The sequence below is a fragment of the Anser brachyrhynchus genome (assembly GCF_964034855.1).
Source record: "Anser brachyrhynchus genome assembly, chromosome: 2".
NCBI lineage: Eukaryota > Metazoa > Chordata > Aves > Anseriformes > Anatidae > Anser > Anser brachyrhynchus.
The window spans coordinates 93,181,902-93,201,951 of NC_137695.1; the positions used below are offsets into that span (position 1 = coordinate 93,181,902).

The 20,050-nt window shown below is 39.4% G+C and overlaps 2 protein-coding genes across 6 annotated transcripts in view; one reads left to right on the forward strand and one right to left on the reverse strand.

The window, feature by feature from the left end:
* MOCOS (molybdenum cofactor sulfurase) overlaps window positions 1–20,050 on the reverse strand; it is an 884,654-nt gene that overhangs the window by 681,440 nt on the left and 183,164 nt on the right. The window lies entirely within an intron of this gene.
* The window catches only part of LOC308191072 (poly(rC)-binding protein 3-like), a 521,260-nt gene that overhangs the window by 325,629 nt on the left and 175,581 nt on the right, over window positions 1–20,050 (forward strand). For 3 of the 4 annotated variants that reach the window (XM_080583076.1, XM_080583073.1, XM_080583072.1), the window contains one exon: window positions 13,329–13,431. The exons of the other annotated variant lie outside the window; for it this stretch is intronic. The gene's annotated coding sequence lies outside the window, so the exon portion shown is untranslated. The remainder of the gene's footprint in view (window positions 1–13,328; window positions 13,432–20,050) is intronic. 4 annotated transcript variants of the gene reach the window in all.

Genomic DNA, 20,050 nt, shown 5'->3' on the forward strand with positions numbered 1-20,050 from the left:
ATTCTACACAAGACTGTCTGCTTAATATACTCACCAGGAAAATCAATGCTCAAAAATATTAAAATGACATTCTTATTTTTCCTCACATTTCTTTTTAATGCTTAGAGATGTTTAGAGGATTTTAGACTTTTCTCAGGGAAAAGCACCTGTTGCTGTTAAGAAAGCTGCTTGAGTAGGTAAGGGGGGATGCCAAAGGCATCATTTGATCCACAGCATATGTACAGCCAGAGAGATGCTGCAGAGGCTAGCCCAGCTTGTCCTACCAGCATGCACAGGAGCCTCTGGAAAGGCAGAGAAGATCGCAGGCTGTGCACCACATGTGTTGCTCAAGTTCTCTAAGGAGACAGCTAGTAAAATGCTTCTAACTCCTCACAATGGTTTTTCTCAACTTGTGCAAGCCAGCAAGGCTTAGCAAGGTAGGAGCCCAACACTGGATTCTTCTTGACTTGTGCTGTAGGGAATAATTAATGTAGGTCTGAGATTAATGCACTTTAGGTTATTTATACCACTTAAGGATATGACCCAGTGTATTCAGATATATGCCTTGCCTATTCAGTCAAAAATCTTTTGTATTCAACTGCCCATTTTTTCTATTTTTTACTCGCTCACTTCAGTATATCACTTCAATATTCTCTGCTTTGGGGTTCACTAGGAATTTTTACATTTGCAGAGGAGGAGGTTGGCTCCTGCCTCTCCCATGGGACCATAGGACAGACAGGATATTCCCAATGCTCTATTATTAGCATAAGAAGTACCAGTGTTTGAGCACCAGAAAAAAAGAAGCTGCTAGAACTGCAGTGTGTCAGGCTAACAGTTTATACTAACTGTAGTGTTTGCCATGCTAATACCAGAGAAAGAAGATATACTGTCTGCAAAGTTGCTGTGTTTCTGCTTAGGAACTTAATTCCTGAGACAAAATAGTAAAATATTTCCATTTCAAGTGAGACTCTATAAAGTTGCCAAAAACGAAACCACTCACCCTTGCTTATGTTCATTTCTCAGTTTCAGCTTGCCAGCAAGTAGCTAGGAGAAGAGCAAGCAAAGCTCTACTGTAATCATAGAATAAAGTACTACAGGGGCTGATCAGTACTCAGAAATCATAGCAATCTTCTGCTGCAGGTGCCCTGAGATAAATTTGGAAGGTTGCATTCAGAAAATTCAAACAGCAAGAAAAAAATAAGAGACTGTCTTTCTGTTGAATGTCCCACCAAGAGAATGACTGAGGGGAACTCCATGATTTTTTCTCTGGCCCTTTATTTTCACCTTTTGTTCTTAGCTGTGAATATGCAAAAGGCATTCATGTGCAAAAAAAAAGCAAGAAAGAGACCTTCTTTTAACATGGTAGGAGGACACACTCCTATGATGTGAGACTGCATGGTTTCAGCCTGACCCGTCATTTTAAAATCAAAAGGTTTAGATCCTACATGAACTTTGGTTATTTTCTTACAGTTCTGTTCATCCAATTATATCAGTGCTTTTCAGAATTGCCTTTATGAAACTAATACTGCAGGGATTAATTTTCCTTTCATGCATAGTGTCTATAAAATACTGCTTCTTCAGCTTAGTACCTAGCACTCAAAATTGCAAAACTGAGCATTGTGATCCTAGATGGATAGCAATATACTAATTTTTGTGTAAAACTCTGTGTGCACTTGCACAAATAAATAAAATGAGCTCACCCAAAAGAAGTGTGAGTCAACAAAACAAACCAAGGCACCATGCTAAACCAAAACCAAGATATGCCCTGCCCATGCATTCCAAAACCATTTGTTCGGCATCTCTGAGTAGCTGACAGCAAACACTTCAACAGAACTTAGTGCTTTATTCAGTGAATCTCTGTAAGTAATCTTCGCAATATTTACACAAGTATAGTGCAGTATTCTGTGCGCAGACGTAAATACAGGTATCTGATCATTATCCCTGACCTTCAGATTTCTCCTTACATATCTCCATTAAGCCCCAATTTGTTACTAAAGCATACTTTGCAATTAAAAATTTATTGCTTAAATAGAAAAGGCAGCTTCCTGCCTAGTTCTTAATTAATCTTTATTTAAGGCACTTAAATATTTATAGTGACTTACTTCTCTTTTTATTATAAATGCTGTAGTGATTCAAAGAACTTTTATGCTTCTGAAGAGTTTCGCTTTTACTGCAATAGGTAGCCTTAACAAAATTTGGCATCCATCTCAATCCATAGACTGTGGTGCTACTGCGGATGTAACTACAAGGATGTCAGGTTTAGCGTTGGTGATTTGGTACAGAGAGGGTCAGATTTCCCTTAGGCCCCATTGACCCTCCTTCAAAAGTGGAACAAAGCATGGGTAAATTATTGCTGTACCTACTAGTTATAAGCAAGGTCTAACTAACTACAGTTTACACATACTGCACAGCTAAGGGGACAAGTAATTCATCTGTGGGCTTAACCCTTTGCCTGCATCAGCACAGGTTGTGCCAGAGAAGCACGCTACTCCCCTCTAGGACAGCAGCAGTGAGCACCAGTGGGTGTATGCTGCACCAAGGCACAGTGTTTCCTGCCCCTTGTGTCTCACATAGGCCACTGTCCACTCTCTGCACTGAAGGTTGGGTTGTCCTTCAACCCCTGACCCAACTAACTGCCTATACTACAAACATCTTGGCTCAGCCCCTATGACAATTTTCAGAGTTTCTCAACTCTTTTGAATCCCTGCTTATCTTGCAGCTTTTCCTAAGAATGCCTGGGCTTGAAGCCATCAACTGAGTTGTTCCAGCATGTAACCTTTCAATTCCCACAGCTAGTCAGTAATGATCTGGCTGATGGAAGAGACTGTGCTTCCTCATCTTATAGACAAACTCACCCTGGAGCAGGATGACAGAAGCTGGCCAGCAGTAATTCCACAGATCCCTGTCTCTGACCTCCTTTCCTTCTACAGAAAAGACTCATTTTTCTATCACATTTTCTTTTTTATCCATTTCCTCTTAAGCAGAGACAGAGACAGTCTTGAAAGGCAAGGCAAGCATAATTTCTAATAGGAATCCCAGTTTCTTACACGAACACCAAAAAAACAGCTTTGTTGTTGAATGGTGAGATGCAAATGGGAAGGGACTAGTTTGGGCTCACAGCCAGGGACTTCACAACCAAGTGGGACTCTGCCTCCTGTGTTCCATGGGAGGTCACACTTCATGATCAAAGAGGACCCACTGATCTTCGCATAAGAAGGTCACAATCTGTAAGCAATGGAAACAACTGTGGCTTTCCTTTTGGCATAAGGAGTGGTAACATAAACCTCTGCATTGCAAGCTGAATTATGGAAACATTACTGTGCTTCTGCATAGCCAAATTGCCTGTGCCAATAGGATACACCACAGTGTTCTGGGAAACATAGCAGGTAAAATTGCTAAGCTGATACGAGAAAACTGAAATCTAAATTGCAGTACAAGCAAATGACCTGCTGCTATAAACTGTACCCCTACAGATTTGCTTACTGATTGCAATATGCTATTTATTGTTTGTATAAACTGAAGATTGATCAAAATTATTTGCTTCCATTTATATCTTGTTGAAAAACTATGGGAGATCACTGTTTGAAGTAGATTACTGCCAATCATTATCATACGTAGAATGAGAAAACAGAATACAAACTACTCTTGTAGCTTTCAGCTGAGTTATTTAACTAAAACCATGGCTGAAAAGGTGGGATTTTTCACACTGTTTAACTGGAAATACATAGTGTAGCCAGGGATCAATAGTGATGCTTGGATGGATGAAATTACATTTTAAGTACTGCAGCACTGAGTAAGGATAAAATAACGGTATAACTGGTAATGTGTGATATGCATAAGGGATGCCAGCTGCCCACATTAAGTGAAATCTCACTCAGTCATGTGAATAGCTTCATGGATGTCCCTGAATGAGATTCTTTTCTAATGTAAGGCCATCAATTTCATATATAAGTGAAGTGGGACTGTGCTCACAGATTCTGATAATATGGTATGCATCCAGTTGTAGTTCTGGAATAAAAATTGTTGATTACATTGAAAATATGTTAGCAATTTTTCTAACCAGTAAATATGTTAGCAATTTTTCTAACCAGTAAATGTGTATCTCCTATATGGTTAGTTCTCTGTGCAGATTGTTATGTTTGTAATATGATTGGTTTCTCTTTGCTGTGGAGTGGTACTTTAATGGGCATTATTTTCATGATGTAAGCTATAACTTTCAGCAATTCATGGTGAGACTTATCAGTTGCCTCTTGACAGCATCACCATTTCATTAGCCTTAATTAATTCCAGAGGTAGCGTAGTTTAGCAGATAATGCAATACCTAGAAGGTTAAGCAAGCCTCACCTATGTGGTGCTGTTCAAGTTATGTCATTTCTTGTCCTTTATCTAGTAGAGGTTTGTCGTCTATGGCTGCAGTGATCGAACTTGCACAGCATCTAGGATAGCTGATCTGAATTTTATTTCTAGTCCTACCACCTTCACTGCAAAGGCTTTGAGGCAGTGACTCAACCTTTTTGTACAGTCTGCACAATACTGCTTCTCACTTAGGAAAGGATTTTGATACCTACTGTTAAAGAGAATGATACCACTGGAAGTGCTTAATATGTCTCCTGAACAATACACCACAATAAATATGCTAGTATTTTCTCAGTTGAGATGTCATACTAGCTAGACACAGCTTCTCAGAGTTTCCCTGTTCCGAACCATTACTGCTCAGTGTCTACTGCATGGAGAAGAGGCTATCTGCTACAGAGTGTGTCAGTAAGACAACCCCTTTTCTTTGTTACCTGCACAGTTTTTCCTAGCTGTCAGTCCAAGTTTGACAAACAAGGATACCATGCTGGCCACCACACTTTTTTGTTCATCTACCACAAAGCAATGCTTACTGAACTGTGTAATGTTCACATATATCTTTGTGTAGCGTATATCCTTATGAAACTAAGGTGAGGCAATTAGAAAAGTTGAAGAATGAGTCTTTCTGACCCACCAGAACAATCTTCAATAAAAGTAAAATAAATAAATAATAATAATTAAAAAAAAAAAAACTTGCTCCTGGATGAGGTAGCACAGTGTCTGCTGACTAGGATTACTCATGTGCTTACTGATTTTGGAGTATTGCTCAAAGCAGAAGACCAGCATATCACAAGCACGCAGTAGCACAGCAGCCATGAAAAATCTCAGTGTTTTATGGACAGTTGGGACCAACTGAACGATCATTATTGAATTAAGAAGGTGACAGCTGGGGGAACTTAAAATCTTTTCCCCTTTTGTCATAGATACTGTGGTATTGCCTGGCTCTCTAAATGAAACAACAATAGTGAAGCCTCAGGGCAGATTGTCTGCTATCCCTCTCTTGGGCAGTCTGCTTTTCTTCCCTCTCAGTGTATTAGAGGTGGCTGATCCACTGTAATGCAATGCCAAAGGCCTTTGGGACTTAAAAAATGTGTGTGTGGTATTGCAGGGGCAAAGAAAAAGAATCAACCCTACCAGATGTGATTGTTTCAGGTGGCAAATAGGTTTTAAGGAAAAACAGAAGAAAAAAAACCACGCACTTCTGTTGCTTAAAGCAAATGAAGTAATTCCACGTGGTTGTCCAAACTTAGAGCAAATACAATAAATCTAATAGGTTGTCCCCGTAGCTCTTTCCCTCAAAAGCCCGTCAGTGACAGGATGTCCTTTGCATTAAAGATTACACGTTGCTCACAGCAAATTTGTTTCCTCATAGATTAAACTGATTCACTACTGCGATAACATTTGTATTAAATGTCTGATAGAGCCAAACACGGTTTGATGACATTTCAATTCCTTTTTTGAAATATTGAGAAGTATTTAGTTACAGGTACAGTGCTTTGGTTTGTTCAATGCTTTGTATTCATGCAAACAATATCCAGGTGCAAACAAACACAGTAGCTAGTCACTGTTTGTTATTCAGTCATTGCTTATTCTCCTGTGTCTATTTCGAACATTGTTGTCATCTGTTCAGTAAGCAGAAACATTATTATTACTGTGAGGTGGCCATTCATGAACAATATTATTCTTCCAGCACCATAAGGCGCGTAAGGCAAAAGTCAAAACAATTATTAACAATGCTGAGCCAACAGCAAATGGCTCACAAACAACCCACAGGCTAAAAATGCTTTGTCCAAATAATTCAGTGCGTAATTAACAAATGCATTGGCAGAAATGTGCTCATTAACAACTTGCAAGCAGGAAACAGGGTTGGATAGTGTTTTCACAAACTGGCTGCAATAGATGTAGTAGGAAAGTAGGGTTGCATACTCACGCTCACCTAGAACAAAGTTGTTCCTTGTCTATATAGGGACTGCTAAAGGCAGTTCAGATTAAGTTCACTGAAGGTATGAAATTCAGGTAATTCACAAAACCCAGTATGAATACTTCCACTGAAGGCCAAGTAGCATACACATACTGCCTTCTCCAAGGATGTGGTGGATGGATAGCCTTGACCAGCCTTTCACTCCGCAAGCTCAGCAGGACAGAGGGTGAAGATAGGATGAAAAAGTTTGTGGGTTGAGATAAAGACAAGGACATCATTTACCAATTACCATCATGGGCAAAACAGACTCAACTTGGTGAAAAGTAATTTAACTTACCACCAATTATCATAAATTCAGACAGTGAGAGACAAGAAGACAAAGATTAAAACGAGACCTTTCCTCCTCTGTTGCCCAGGCTTAGCCCCACTCCCTCACTCCCAACACCTCTCTTCTCAACCCAGCAGTGTAGTTTTGGGCAGCACAAAGCACTTTTAGTCAGTACAAAGTGGCTTCTCTCTGTGGCTTCTCCCCTCTGACACTTCTCCCCTGCTCCAGCATGGGCTCTCTCCCGCAGGCTGCAGTCCTGCAGGAAACCTACACTTGCTCCAGCATGGGCTGCAGGGGAGATCTGCTCCAGTGCCTGAAGCACCTCCTCCCCTTCCCCTGACCTCGGTGTTCCCTCAGCCATTTCTGACTTTGTTATTCCCCTCCTTGCTGTTGCCTGTCTGTGTGGCGTTTTGCCCTTCATTAAAGCCCTTCGCCGAGGCGCTGCCATCTTGGCTGCAGGTCCCCAGCCTTGCCCCCCATAGCAGCCCTGCAGCCCCCGCTGCCAGCACCCGGGCACCCGATTCCCTGTGCAAAGGATGAAGCTACCACAGGCTGAGTATGTGGGTTAGTTTTTGTTGTTGTTGTTGTTGTTGTTGTGTTTGGATTTTTTTGGTGGTGTGTTTTGTTGTTTTTTTTTTAACCCTTTAACTTATTCCTATTGCTTTAATGATTTCTTTGATTACTCCTGTGTTCATGAATGCCCCTTAAAGCAATGCTTACTCATCTCTAAGAGCACCGAACCTCAAAATATAAAGCCAGGACTATGCAACAAGCTGTTGGTGCACAGTTATCATCTGAGGCATGCATATTGCAGGGCCGCTGGGCCAGTACAAGGTTTAATGTCAATTCTTGTACCAATGGCAAGCCCCATTGACGTGGTATATAGTTCGTATCATTTGTAGACCTGATAAAAACTACAACAAAAAGCTGGGGTTTTTTTTGGACAAGTTTAAATGTAGGTGAGTAGGTGAGACTAACTCGGGGGGGGGACTAGCATGCCTGGTAGACATAGCTGTAGTTTGCAGGTGTCTTTAAGCTGCCTCATTTCCCCAACAGGGGTTCCAGCTGACTTGGGGTCTGTTCTGCACCCCAAGGTTTAATTCTTTCAGTGTACTCAGGAAGCAGTAAACAGCTGAAACAGCTGCAGAGGTGACTGAGCCAGTGTGGCCTGTTGTGGTTGTACCCACAGCAGAAGCACTTTCCTTACTGACTCAGAAATAGGGATATGCTTGCTCCATGAGCAAACCATTCCTTGGGCTGGGCTTCAGCTACCCCAGTAGTTCCACCTCGTGCCAGGGTAGTAAAACCACCCTGGGAAGGGCTCTGTGATTTCCTGTGCCTCCAGTAAAAGATGAGTTTTATGGGGGCTTTTGTCAGCCGGTCAGGGACTTAGATATCTTTCCCTAGACCAACACAACGGTTCTGCTAGCTGAAAAAATGTTCTGCTCTGCTGAGCTCTGCTGTGCTGAAATGCCAGCATAAACATACTAGCATCCTTGGGCTCGTGGCAGTTTGGTTCTGTGCCACTAGAAATGGTTCTTCTGGCTTGTGTGGTTACCCTGAATGGACTTACTGTGTGGACAGGCATTGGGTAAGTGTATGTCCGTGTAAGGAAGTCTTTTGGCTTGGTCAAAATACTGATTTCATGTTAACTTAGGTAACTGTTGAAGAAAGTTAGACAGACACACCTCTCTGGATGTAAGCTTCATTTGTTTCCCATCAGTTTTGAATGGTTGCCATTTCTCTATATAAACTATGAATTTCAGTAGTATTAACCGTTCCAATGTGGATATTTGTAAATAACATTTTCTGCAGTACCTCTCTGCAATACCTCTTCTACTTAGTTTTCTTTTTTTTTTTTTTTTGGTCAAGTCTCTGAGGAAATGGCTTAAATTTAGTCCAAATATGTGACTCCAGATTGGCATAAATGTATGCAGAGGGGCTTACATACCATTTGAAGTTGAAGTAGTTCAGCCTGCTCAGGCAGGAGGTCTTTAGGTGAGGTTCTTCTAAGAAGCCTCAGGTTTGGCATCCAACTGCTACTGAAGTTTAAAGAGAGTGATAGAAAAAACTCCCATCTTACAGAAGAAAATGATGATACTGCCTTTCCTCCCAAGAAAAAGAAAAAAAAAGAAAAAGAAAAAGAAAAAGAAAAAGAAAAAGAAAAAGAAAAAGAAAAAGAAAAAGAAAAAGAAAAAGAAAAAGAAAAAGAAAAAGAAAAAGAAAAAGAAAAAGAAAAAGAAAAAGAAAAAGAAAAAGAAAGAAAAAGAAAAAGCAGTCTCGCTTGTGTACATAGTGATCTTCATCGTAACTGTTTAAGCTAATTCATGAGAGACAATTAGGAATTTTCCAGACAAATGTATAAGAATGTGTGGAATTGTCACTTTCAGTTTATCGTGGTGATAAAATAAGATTACTTTTAGTGAATAAGCAAAGTTGCTTGATCTCTGCATCCTTCATCTGATGCTGTTTCATAAAAAGCTTTACCCTGCTCTATGTCATGCTACAAGTGAAAAACTTGCCAGTTCCACCACTCAGCAACTTGTATGGGATGGCCGATGCTTCCTAACAGATTGGAAATTCTGATTGAATTCCTAACAGATTGGAAATTCCCTATATTCACTGCTTTTATAGCAGTGTGATGAAAATGTTCTGACTGGCTTTGACCTACTAGATTTCTGGTCATGCAGGCTGCACATAAGCTAGGTGTGCCCCAAGTCTAGGTGGCCCAGACCACTGAACTTTGATTGATATCACAGCCTCTTCCTGCTATCTGCCCATGTTATTTTTCAGTGAAAATCAACATGGATGGGAGATAGCTTGGCATGATATCAATAGCTGGGATGTGAACCTGGACTTGGGCCTGAGGAGGATTTTCTTCCAGAACATTTTCTTTCATAATATTTATTCAGTGTCTGGGATGAAAAAGGTTTGCATGGCTTTTCAAAGTTTATAATATACTGAAAGCTGAATATGTCATGCCAGCCAAAAATTTGTATTGTAGCCAATGCTGTAGATGGGATGGAGCTGTAGCTTAGATAGAAGGATCTTCTATTTCACCTAGTGTAGCCATTTTTTTATTTACTCATTTTTGTGAGGTGCCAGAACACTAAAAGATAATCATGGGTCTGTAGGTAAACATTATATTTGTGGTTTTTTCTTTTTTTTTTTTTGTTTCCAAAATGGTGGATGCACTCGTGTCTCCCTCCCCCCCCCCAAAAAAAAAAAAAAGAAACACCAATTCTTCACTTGGTCTGATTACAATAGTGTGTGCAGTTTCACAGGAGAAACAGGGAAACTATGATTTTTCTGCCCTCAAAAACTTCCCTGCATTTTTCCTAAAGGTACAGTATGCTTTCTAACGTCTGCATGTTGTAAGAGATCACCATGAGCTGTATCTGAATGAGACCAAAGATTAACTTCCCTTGGTGTCATCCCAGAGCACTGTGTAGTGCGCCTTAAGCTGAAGGTTTACATTCTGCCTCTTTGTGCAAAATACAGAGATTGGCCATGTTTCTTTACCACCTCAGTCAACTGCTTTTTGAACTCCACTTGTGTATGTGGCATCTACCGCATCCCATGGCAATGGGTTCCACTGTTTAATTATGATCTGCGTGGAAAACATCTTTTCTTGGGTTTGTTTGTTTGCTTTAAACTCACTAACTGCTCACTTTATTGGAATCACCATGCTTCCTGAGTTATGAAAGACAGTGAAAAAGCTTTTCTTATTCCCTTTCTCTGTACTGTGCTTGATTTTATGAGGCTCTGTCACAATGCCTTCCCTCCGTTGTTCCTCTTCCAAAATCCTAAAGCTGTTTTTTCTTTCCTAGTACAGAAGCCACTCCATACCTTTGATCATCCTGTCACCATGTATTTTCTATTCCTACCCTGTCCTTTTTGAGATGAGATGACTGGAACTGTATTCAGTATTCAAACCATTAGGTGGGCAAAGGATTTATGTGGCAGTATTTTCATGTTTTCTTCTGCTGTGTTCTGTTCTTTTCCTAATATTTCCTAATACACCATTTTCTTTTTTGACAGTTGGTGAGGATTTAGGTGACATTTCCATAAAGCTATTTGCAAGCTCTCTTTCCTAAGCAACAGTTAATTTCTCTGTGTGTTTATAGATTTCCCAGGGTACAGGTATAAGACCTTAGTTACTTAGCCATGAAAACAGGGCTAAATTACAAGAGTGTTTTAGGCTATAAACATGATGATTGTTAGTAGAATTTAATGTTCGCTCAGTTCTACTGGCAATTTTGTGTTGTTCTGAGTTTTATTATTCTAGAGATTTCTCACAATAAGCATGTGAAGCAGTGTGAATGTTTCCCACAGAACCCATCTGTTTAGCAGGTTGGTGATAATTTTAACAGAACATTAATTTTAACAGGAAACTCATTCAGGAAAGAGTTCATTCAATGAGTATTATCTAAGAGAGTTTTGCTAATTTTGCCACTGTAAGGGTTATCCTGACTAAAAACAAAAGAATCTAAACCAAGTCTTAATCCTGTGCTACAATAACTTGATGGAGATTTCTTCCCATAGTCTTAAGTATCAGATAGAGATGCATAGACCTTCAATTTTTTTTCATAACTGAGATGTGCTATTACTATCATAATGGGTGATGGGATGGAGTTCTGGGGCTGGAATGAAATAAATCTCTTCAGGATTGTTAAAACCTAGCTGCAAAAGAACTTAAGATAGTTGTTTCTAAAATAATTGCTGACAGAATTAATTTATTACTGCGAGTTAATCAGTCTCATTTTACTTTAAAACACTTGCTATGTTATATTTCAGTGATTATTGCTGAAAATTCTTTTATGGGCTAAAGAAGACCTCAGTGCCATGTCACGAGCAAAGATATTTTAAATGAGGTTTTCAGCACTCTCCTTTCATGGAGTATGAATCTTTTTGCTTGTTAGCACAAGATCTTGTTTTCAAATGTGTGGCTGCACTGCAGTGGAGAAACTATGGGGGTTTTGAAGATTCCCTGTTAACGTGGCTTTTTCTGAGAAGGAGTTCTGCTCCTTACTAATTCTGTTTATTCCCTTGCATTCTAGGCAGAGTTTTCTTTGGATTTTTTTTTCCCCATTGCAGTCTCAGTCCTGCTAATCTGTGACAGAGATGGAAACGTTATTTTATTTTAGAGCTCTGGTGGGTTGACCTTGTCCAGCAGCCGTGCGCTCACCCTGCCACGCTCTCATTCAACAGGACAGGGGGAGGAAATCAGATGGAAAAGCTTGTGCATCACGGTAAAGACAGGGAGAACACTTAACAATTATCTTCATGGTCATAAGAGACCCTAGGAAAACTAATTTAAGTTACTGCCAATTAAAAATAGAGTAGAATAGTGAGAAACAAACTAACTAAAACCACCTTCCCCCTACCACCCTTCTTTCTAGGCTCAACTTCACTCATCATTCCCTTCTCCAGTGTGGGGTCTTCCACACACTGCAGTGTGGATATCTGGTCCCGTGTGATCCTCTCTGTGGGTTGCAGGGGAACACCTGCTTCACCATGGTCTTCTCCATGGGCTGCAGAGAAATCTCTGCTCTGGTGCCTGCAGCACCTCCTCCCCATACTTCTCAGACCTTGGTGTCTGCAGGGCACTTTCTCACACGTTTTTCTCAATCCTCCCTCTCACAGTTGCCACACAGCATTTTTTTTTTTTACACTTCTGTAAATGTGTTGTCACGGAGGCTGACAGGCTGAGCTTTGGTCAGTAGCAGGTCCATTGATCCATTTGGTCCAGTAGCCAGGCCGACAGGAATTGGCTTTGTCTGGCACAGAAGCAGGCCCTGGCCTCGTGTCACAGAGGCTGTCCCTGCAGCCCCACTGCTAACAAAACCTTGTCACATAAACCCAATGCAGCAGCAAAGGATATTGACACCAGTGAAAGAAGATGGAAGACATATAGTGAGTTTTCAGATTCCCCTATCCTGAATTTCATTTCCCTTTGACTACTGTCAGTGTGGACCCAACATCCTGGCTAGAGCCTTCCCAACATTTTCTGCCAATTGTAATCAACGTTGCCCTTTTAAAGCTGAGCAACTGCTATTCTGCCCTACAGTAGTGTGCCCATGTCTATCACAGTCTGAGCAGATGGAAGCACTGATCATCTCACAGTTTCACAATTTCACTCAGATTTCTGGAGGTGAGACAGCTCCTGTACTCAGTCCTGCCTGGTATGGATGATTGGAAATTAAGAAGCTAGACTTGAAATGCAGAATAATATTGTGAGTACATAGGGATATCCTGAGCTATTAGATAACAAATAAAAAGGCCAAGTACATGAGCTAGTTCAAAAGCCAGATCTGCCAATTGTTTGAAAGATATTTAGGGACATGATCTTATGGACCTGTTTTGGAAAGGCATTACTTCAGCATATTGATTTATTAAACCAGAAAGGAGACAGGTCTCTTTCATTGTCGCTGTTTCCTCACAACTGATACGGCTTAGAAATGTGGCTATAATAAATTAAATAATTACTCTTATTGTTTTTCCGATTTCTTGTGCCTGGGTTATACTGTGCAGTCCAGGTAACCTGATCTGAGCAGTTCATCTTGTAGAAGTCCATAAACTCTGCAGATTCAATGATGAGATCAAAGATCGTTTTATGGATGAATAACCCCATTACAAAAAAAAAAGAAAGAAAGAAAGAAAGAAAGCTATTACTTTGGAAAAGTTTTGTTATAATACATGATAGAAAAAAATAATTACTAAGTCCTTGATTATTCCTCTTTTCAGAACATACTCAACATCTTTAGATTTCTTCCTTGAGACCACAGAGTGACTGCAAAACTGACCGAAAACAGCAGGGCTTTTTAAATATCACTTGGTCTTCTGACAAGTAAGTTCTTCATTTTCAGTTTTGTTTTCTCCCCTGTATTCCTGACTTGTATTTCATTTCTTTATTTGTTATATGGATGGCCATGCTCATTTTCTGCACCAAGTGAATAAAATGAGTGATAATTTTATGGTATGAAAGTGATCTTAGTCTCCTGTTTCCCAGATAGAATGAAAACTTATCAATATTACAGATATGGTTTAGATGAAGTACTGGATCACATAATTATTCCAACTTGTAGTGCCAGTGGGACCATAGTCACTATGGATGTTTTAGCACTTTTCCCTGGTAGTAGAACATGGTTATATCCTCATTTCTGTCACTAGAACTGTGTGGCATCAGTCAGAAAATGGTTATCCTTTTGCAGTTGAGCTCTTCTTCTAGGGAGCTTCCAGAGGTTACTCATTTTAGTAAATGGGAACCTAAAGTTTGCCAGTTTGATTGGATACCAAAAAGATATCTTGCATATAATTTTCCAGTGCCTCATATTATACTGCTACTTCAGGTTACAAAAAAATGAGCAAACCCTATTCATTTTAAGAACAAAAAATTGCTGCATACAGAGCAGATAGCAACAATAACTTCTTCCAAAACCTTGAAACACGTGTTGACACTTTGAGCTTCTTCACCTGAAGTTCTGGTAATGGCTCCTTCTGCAATTCTTTTGCTCTGCAAGGCCGTGGGGTCCTTGGTACTAAACTTTAGGATTCCACTGTGTCATTTTCAGATCTAACCAGTCAAGTGCATAATTCCAGCAATAACTCTGCTCATATGCCTTCTTTGCCCATTTAGTCTTCTCTGCTCCCCCTGCATGTCTTAGTCTTTGAAAAGTTGGACAACTTAGTCTCAGACTTGTACTTGGGCAGAAACTGGCTAACACTTCACCCGAATCAGTACCTCACACCGTGAAGTTTACCTGGTATGGCAGGTTATACTAGAAAAAAAATATATATACGTATACGTAACTTGTTTACATAGTAGCACTTATTATCTATATCTCAGCAATACCTGATGCTCTTTCTCCTTCCTACTGTACACTGTCTTTCCCAAATTCCCCTGCATTCCCCTGAATGTATACCTTTGACTGCTGTAAAACCTTCTCGTGTCTGTGCAGGCTTGATACATCATACCATTCTACCCCAAAGGTAAAATGATGTAAAATGGGAAACTCAAGCCTTGAAAAGCATCTTTGAACTTTGTTCTTCTCCCGTTATTGTTAGATTTTCTGGACTGTCTTGTGACTATACTGGGAAATGGGAAGAGGAGCTGCTCTGAGCCATGGCTTCAGTTCTAAAGGAAAAAAAGGAAACTCCTTTTCAACCTTTTTTAAGCTTTTTAAAGTAACCTACAAGTTGTCACCCCTCTCAATCTGAGTGAAGTCCAAGGTGAAAACTCTGAGGCAAATATCATGACAGTATCTCTCAAAAATTGTGGAAGTCTTATAGACATGTAAAAATAAAAGTTTTTAACAATTTGGAAATCCTTAGTAAACTTAGGGAAAGGAAGCTGGAAAAAATGGAAAGTGCTGGGAATAATAGCATCTGCGAATACCCACTGTGGTAAAAGGAAATAATTTTGTTATTAAAAGGTCTAGTAGGATCAGGAAAATGAGAGAGGAAAAAGAACAATTTGCTCTGGAAGGCGAAAGAGTATTGTTAGTGTTTATTAAGAGGAGCATGAGACAAAGCTGCTTTCTCTTCAGGACTTGTTGAAGGAGAACCTCAAAACTTCTTGTTTGTAAGAATAAGGTATATAAGAAACTACATCTTCAAACACAAAAATGTTTCTAAACAATGCAGTCCAGTCACCCTAGTTTCTTAAGTGGGGGACCTTATATATATAAAAAAATCTGTTCCCAGAGACTGCTCCTCCAAAACAGCAATGAAGGTTATCATGTCACTACCACACTCCTTCATCTTTCTTTGTAGTTTCATATTGCTGCTGTAATTATTATGTTATTTACCTCTTGTTGGAATATATTCCTCTTCAGCTTACCTGATGGATTTTATGAAACGGAATGCCTTGTTACATGCTGGCTGAGCTCTGACAGTCATATTTGATCATCTTGTGCATGATGGGTAATGAAATCTTAGGACATTACCACTTCTTGCCTCTGCATATTTCTGAGATAAAAATGGAGACAATACATTCATTACCTCATATATCATAATTAAGTAAATTTAGCTACCTTCAGTCTCCAAAATAAAAGACGTTTAGGGTATTAATTCATATATAAAAAAAAAGTGATGTAAATATATGCAATATTTAATAAATGTTCACATAAACTAGTGAATATACAAGAATAAGAAACATTGGGTTTATATTACTTATACACATTAAATGTAATTTCATTAAAAGCTGTATATTGCACTTCTGAAATTTCACATTTTACACAAGCAGATGAAATAGGATTTTTCTCAATTTTCAGCAGTTTTACAGTTGCAAAATCAGCTTCAGTTTCCTATTGTTTGTTGGCTTGCTTGCTTTTCAGGCATTTTGGCTATAAGCATGTAGCCAAACTTTTGAGTCTTTACTTGGGGTCCGAAAGGAACAGTGTCATAACTTACATTTCTCTCTTCCCATAAAGTAGAAGTAGTGAATACCTCATTTATTACGAGAGATCTCTCTTCTGATTATCTGCACTTTTGTGTGTTTCACTTTCCTATCTGGCCGTAATATATCAGAGATGTATGTAACGGTATCAGTTTCCCTATTTACTTTATTGGCCATTCACTTGGATTGTACTAAAAGGAAAGACAGGCTAGAGCCAACTGCTTTAATTTCTTTTCAATCTGTCTCTAAGATGCGGTTTTGGAGCTCTGTCCTGTTTATTACAAAAAGCAGATTATAAGGAAGCTTGAGAGTGTTTGGCATATTATGAACCCAAGACTAATAACTGAATTACTGAATCTCTGTGTGACATTATGCATATCATCACTGTGCACAAAACTTGATTTATCACTTCATCAACCCGAGAAATAAATAATAAATAGTGAGTCCATCTGGATGGAGGAAAAGGAGGTTTTCATTTTGAAATGGGAGGGCGGTGGAAAGAGGTTCAGTTTGGGTTTAGTCACATCGATCTATTTTAACCAACAAACAACATTTGGTTTTCAGGTCGATGTTACAGAATGAAAGAAGTAGGCAGGTTCAGAGCACAGGTAAAAGCAGTGGTGGTCGTGCTTTGTAGCTCAGAATTGTAGTAGTGACCTAGGATCTGTTTGGTCCGAGATCGATTCCCTCCCCTACAAAGTAGTGTTTGAACTCCAGTCCCTCACCTCTGATTACAGTACCTTTCAACTGCTTTGGGTCTATAGTATTCCCAGGCAAATTATTCATGAGAGTTTACTTTGACCTACACAATGTTCTGATAAAAAGAAACCCTACGCAATGTCAACAGAGCACATGCTAAACTAGCATATCACAGAAAATAAACAGCATGAGGAGTCCTAAGCGAGGGAGGGCATTTGCAGTGGGTTTCAGCAATGCTCACAGTTAGACACATGTTTTCAGCATTTTTTTAGACAACCTGGAAGCTGACAGAATATTCCTGTCAATGAAATTTGCAGATGATGTGAAAAGTCCAGGCTGCTTACTATAGCAAGCAACCTGGGTCGCTTGGTAACCTCAGGCCAGCTGCATGAAGCAAAATACAGAATTTAAGGCTAAAGAATACAAGTTTTGTTGAGAGAAAGAGGAATTGTGCTCTAAAGAGCCCTAACCTTTGAGAGAGAATAAAAACAGGAATCGTAGCAAATAAGCAACTTGAGTGAGAAAATTGATTATATAGAAAGCGGATTGTTGTTGTTTTGATTGTGAGGTTGGCTGCAGGGAGAGTGATACTAGAACATGGTGTTTTGGTGCCCCTGCTTTAAGAAAGGATGTTGGGAATTGGAGAGGGTCAGAGGAGGGCCACTGAAATTATTAGTAAACTGAAGAAAATGTCTGCAATAGATTTGAAGAGCTCTGTCTGCTCTGGCTTTTTGAAAAGAATCCGAGGTACGATTTGATGGCCTTACCACGGGAAAAAGCAAGCAAGGAACATCACTGAAATCATCACTCGGTCTTTCTTTTGCATGTTTACTTTTTAATTAGTTTCCTGGAAAAGGGTTGGTTCCTCTCAGTTGGTGTCATTAAAGCGTTTTGATTTTCTGCCACAGTACAGCAGTAGATAATACAGTGATTGACCGCGCTTGCTTGATAATCTAGACTGGGAAGTACCTAATAACCCAAGTAAGATTGGTTAATTTCCTCTTACTTTGTATTCTCATTGCTTACAGTGCTCTCGATTGACAACATAGTTCCCACTGTCAAAACAGCAGCGGGGGAGAAGTCCTTGGTCACTGTAGTCAGTCCCACACCACTGTTGTGAGAATATCATGTACTGAATTATTTTGACTATTACTTTGTTTACATTAGCTACTTCTGTTTGGAAAGGCGGTGCTATATTAAGCTATTGTTAGAAAATTGTATTAAAGTTCCTGATATGATTCCTAATTTTTAATTTTATTATATTAGAAACCAATTAATGACATTTCACTTTTACTACATGTATATTTGTTTTATTTATTATGTTAAACTAATATATTAGTCAAAATTACCATTCTTTGTACTGGGTAAAGGGAACGTGTGTTTCTCTGTTTACTGTGTCATGCAAGATTTTAGAATTAGTAGATTTCAGCCTCTGCCATGAAGTTTTAACTACACTGGAAAATAACTTTTCTGCTTTTATCATCTCTCGAGAGATAGTTTTGCATGGACTAGCTATTGAGCAGTGAATAAAATTAAGGAAATATCTTCTCTGCACCTGCAGAGGAAACTACAGCTGTCAAACTTGGACTTGACACTCAGTTAGAGGCTGTTTTCTCCAGTCATTCAAATTCTCCCATCTCAGTGGTTTAATGGTCAGTAAATCTTTACCAACAAATATGTAATATTTGAATACTGTGTGCTATTTAACACAAATCAATGTATGGAATTTAAGAAGTTTGGCAGTACATTATTAAAAATTCATGTTTAACTTTAAATAATCCTATTTTAAACTAAAATTATATATTTAATCTGAAAAAAATGCATCTAATTAAAAAAGAAAAACATTTTGAGCCAATTTTATTCTTGTAATAAAAAGCAATGCATGAATTTCTATTGAGGCTGCCTGCAGGACAATAGAAATTGAAGCAAACAGCTCTACTTTGCATGACTATTTGCAAACCCTTGAGGCATTAAAGAATTGAAATAGTAGCTTCCCTAAGGCAACAAGTGTGTTACACATAGATGTTGATTTGTTTATTCTAATAGGCATAACAAAAAGGCAAAATATTATCTACTATTTTTGTGAAAATAAACAGGATTACTGTCATAAAGAAAAAAAAATATTTAGGGAATTCCAGAACCAGACTATATGGACACTGAGATATAAGGGGGACATCAATATTTTTGTTTCACTTTTTAAAGAGAAGGTAGCATCCAGACAACTGCATTTGAGCCCTGTTTCATAGCACTGCTACTAGAGAGCTAATTGAAAGCTAACCTTGAAAATGTGTAAACCTTCATCTTCCTCATATGTAATTCCATGCATTAGCAGAATTTAGTGCATTTTCCTAGAAATACAAGTTACACAGTATGAAGGGAAAAAAAAAAAAAGCAAGCTAAATAAAGCACAGTCTCTGTTTTTTCCTAGAAATGAATTTTGAATGTCAAGTGCATCTGCAGCTCCTTAATGTAAAATTCTGTTCAATCAAGTGTAATGGATTTACGTTCGGATATTTTTCTCAGATTTCTAGCAGACTTTCTGCAGTATGAAGCCAAATGGCATTGTAATCTCTGTTATGGGAAAAGGCACAGGAAAATTCAGATGAATGTAGAAAGACTATAAATAAAAAAATGTTTGCCTCTGACCCAGAAATTGTCCGGTAACAAGTGCAATTACGTAGACAAATGGTGCTGATAACAGTCTTCTTTCTCCACAGCATACCTTGCTCAGTGTAAAACACTGCTGAATAAATAGCTGTTCTTTTGATATTGGCAGAAGCGTGCTTGCCCACAGTCTGACAGAGCACTCATTAACAGAGCTGACAGGTAGAGCAAATAAAGATCTTGCCCATGAGAGATGCTGAGCACCTGTGACACCTGTCTTTCCCAATTCAGAGCTTTGCAGGTGAGTGCATGAACAGAAATGAAGGGTCGCAGTAGCCTGTCTTTGGGGACAGCAGAGAGGACAGCTGAATGAGAGATTCAGTTTTAGGGAGCCTCTGAATGGAGACGAAAAGACAGTGGCAGTGGCCCTTGACACAAAAAGGCAGAAATTCAGTTCAGGTGTGCTAACGTTGTATTTGGGGGTTATCTTTCTTTTTGGAGACTTGGTGCCAGAGTAAATGTTGAGCATCGTTGCTGCTGGCTCTCAGTGGTGAACCCATGGGTGGCATCATCCACCCTGCAGCTGTTGGAGGCTGCACCACAGCTCTGCCTTTCTGCACAGCAACGTGACTGTGCCCCCAGGCCAGGGTTTCTGCTGCAGTAGGTAGTATCTGGGCGCTGGGGTCAAGCACTCCACGTACCTGCCGGTCAAGCAAGTGTAACTGCCTGAGCCATGGTGCAGGACAAGGGACTATTTGCAGAGGGT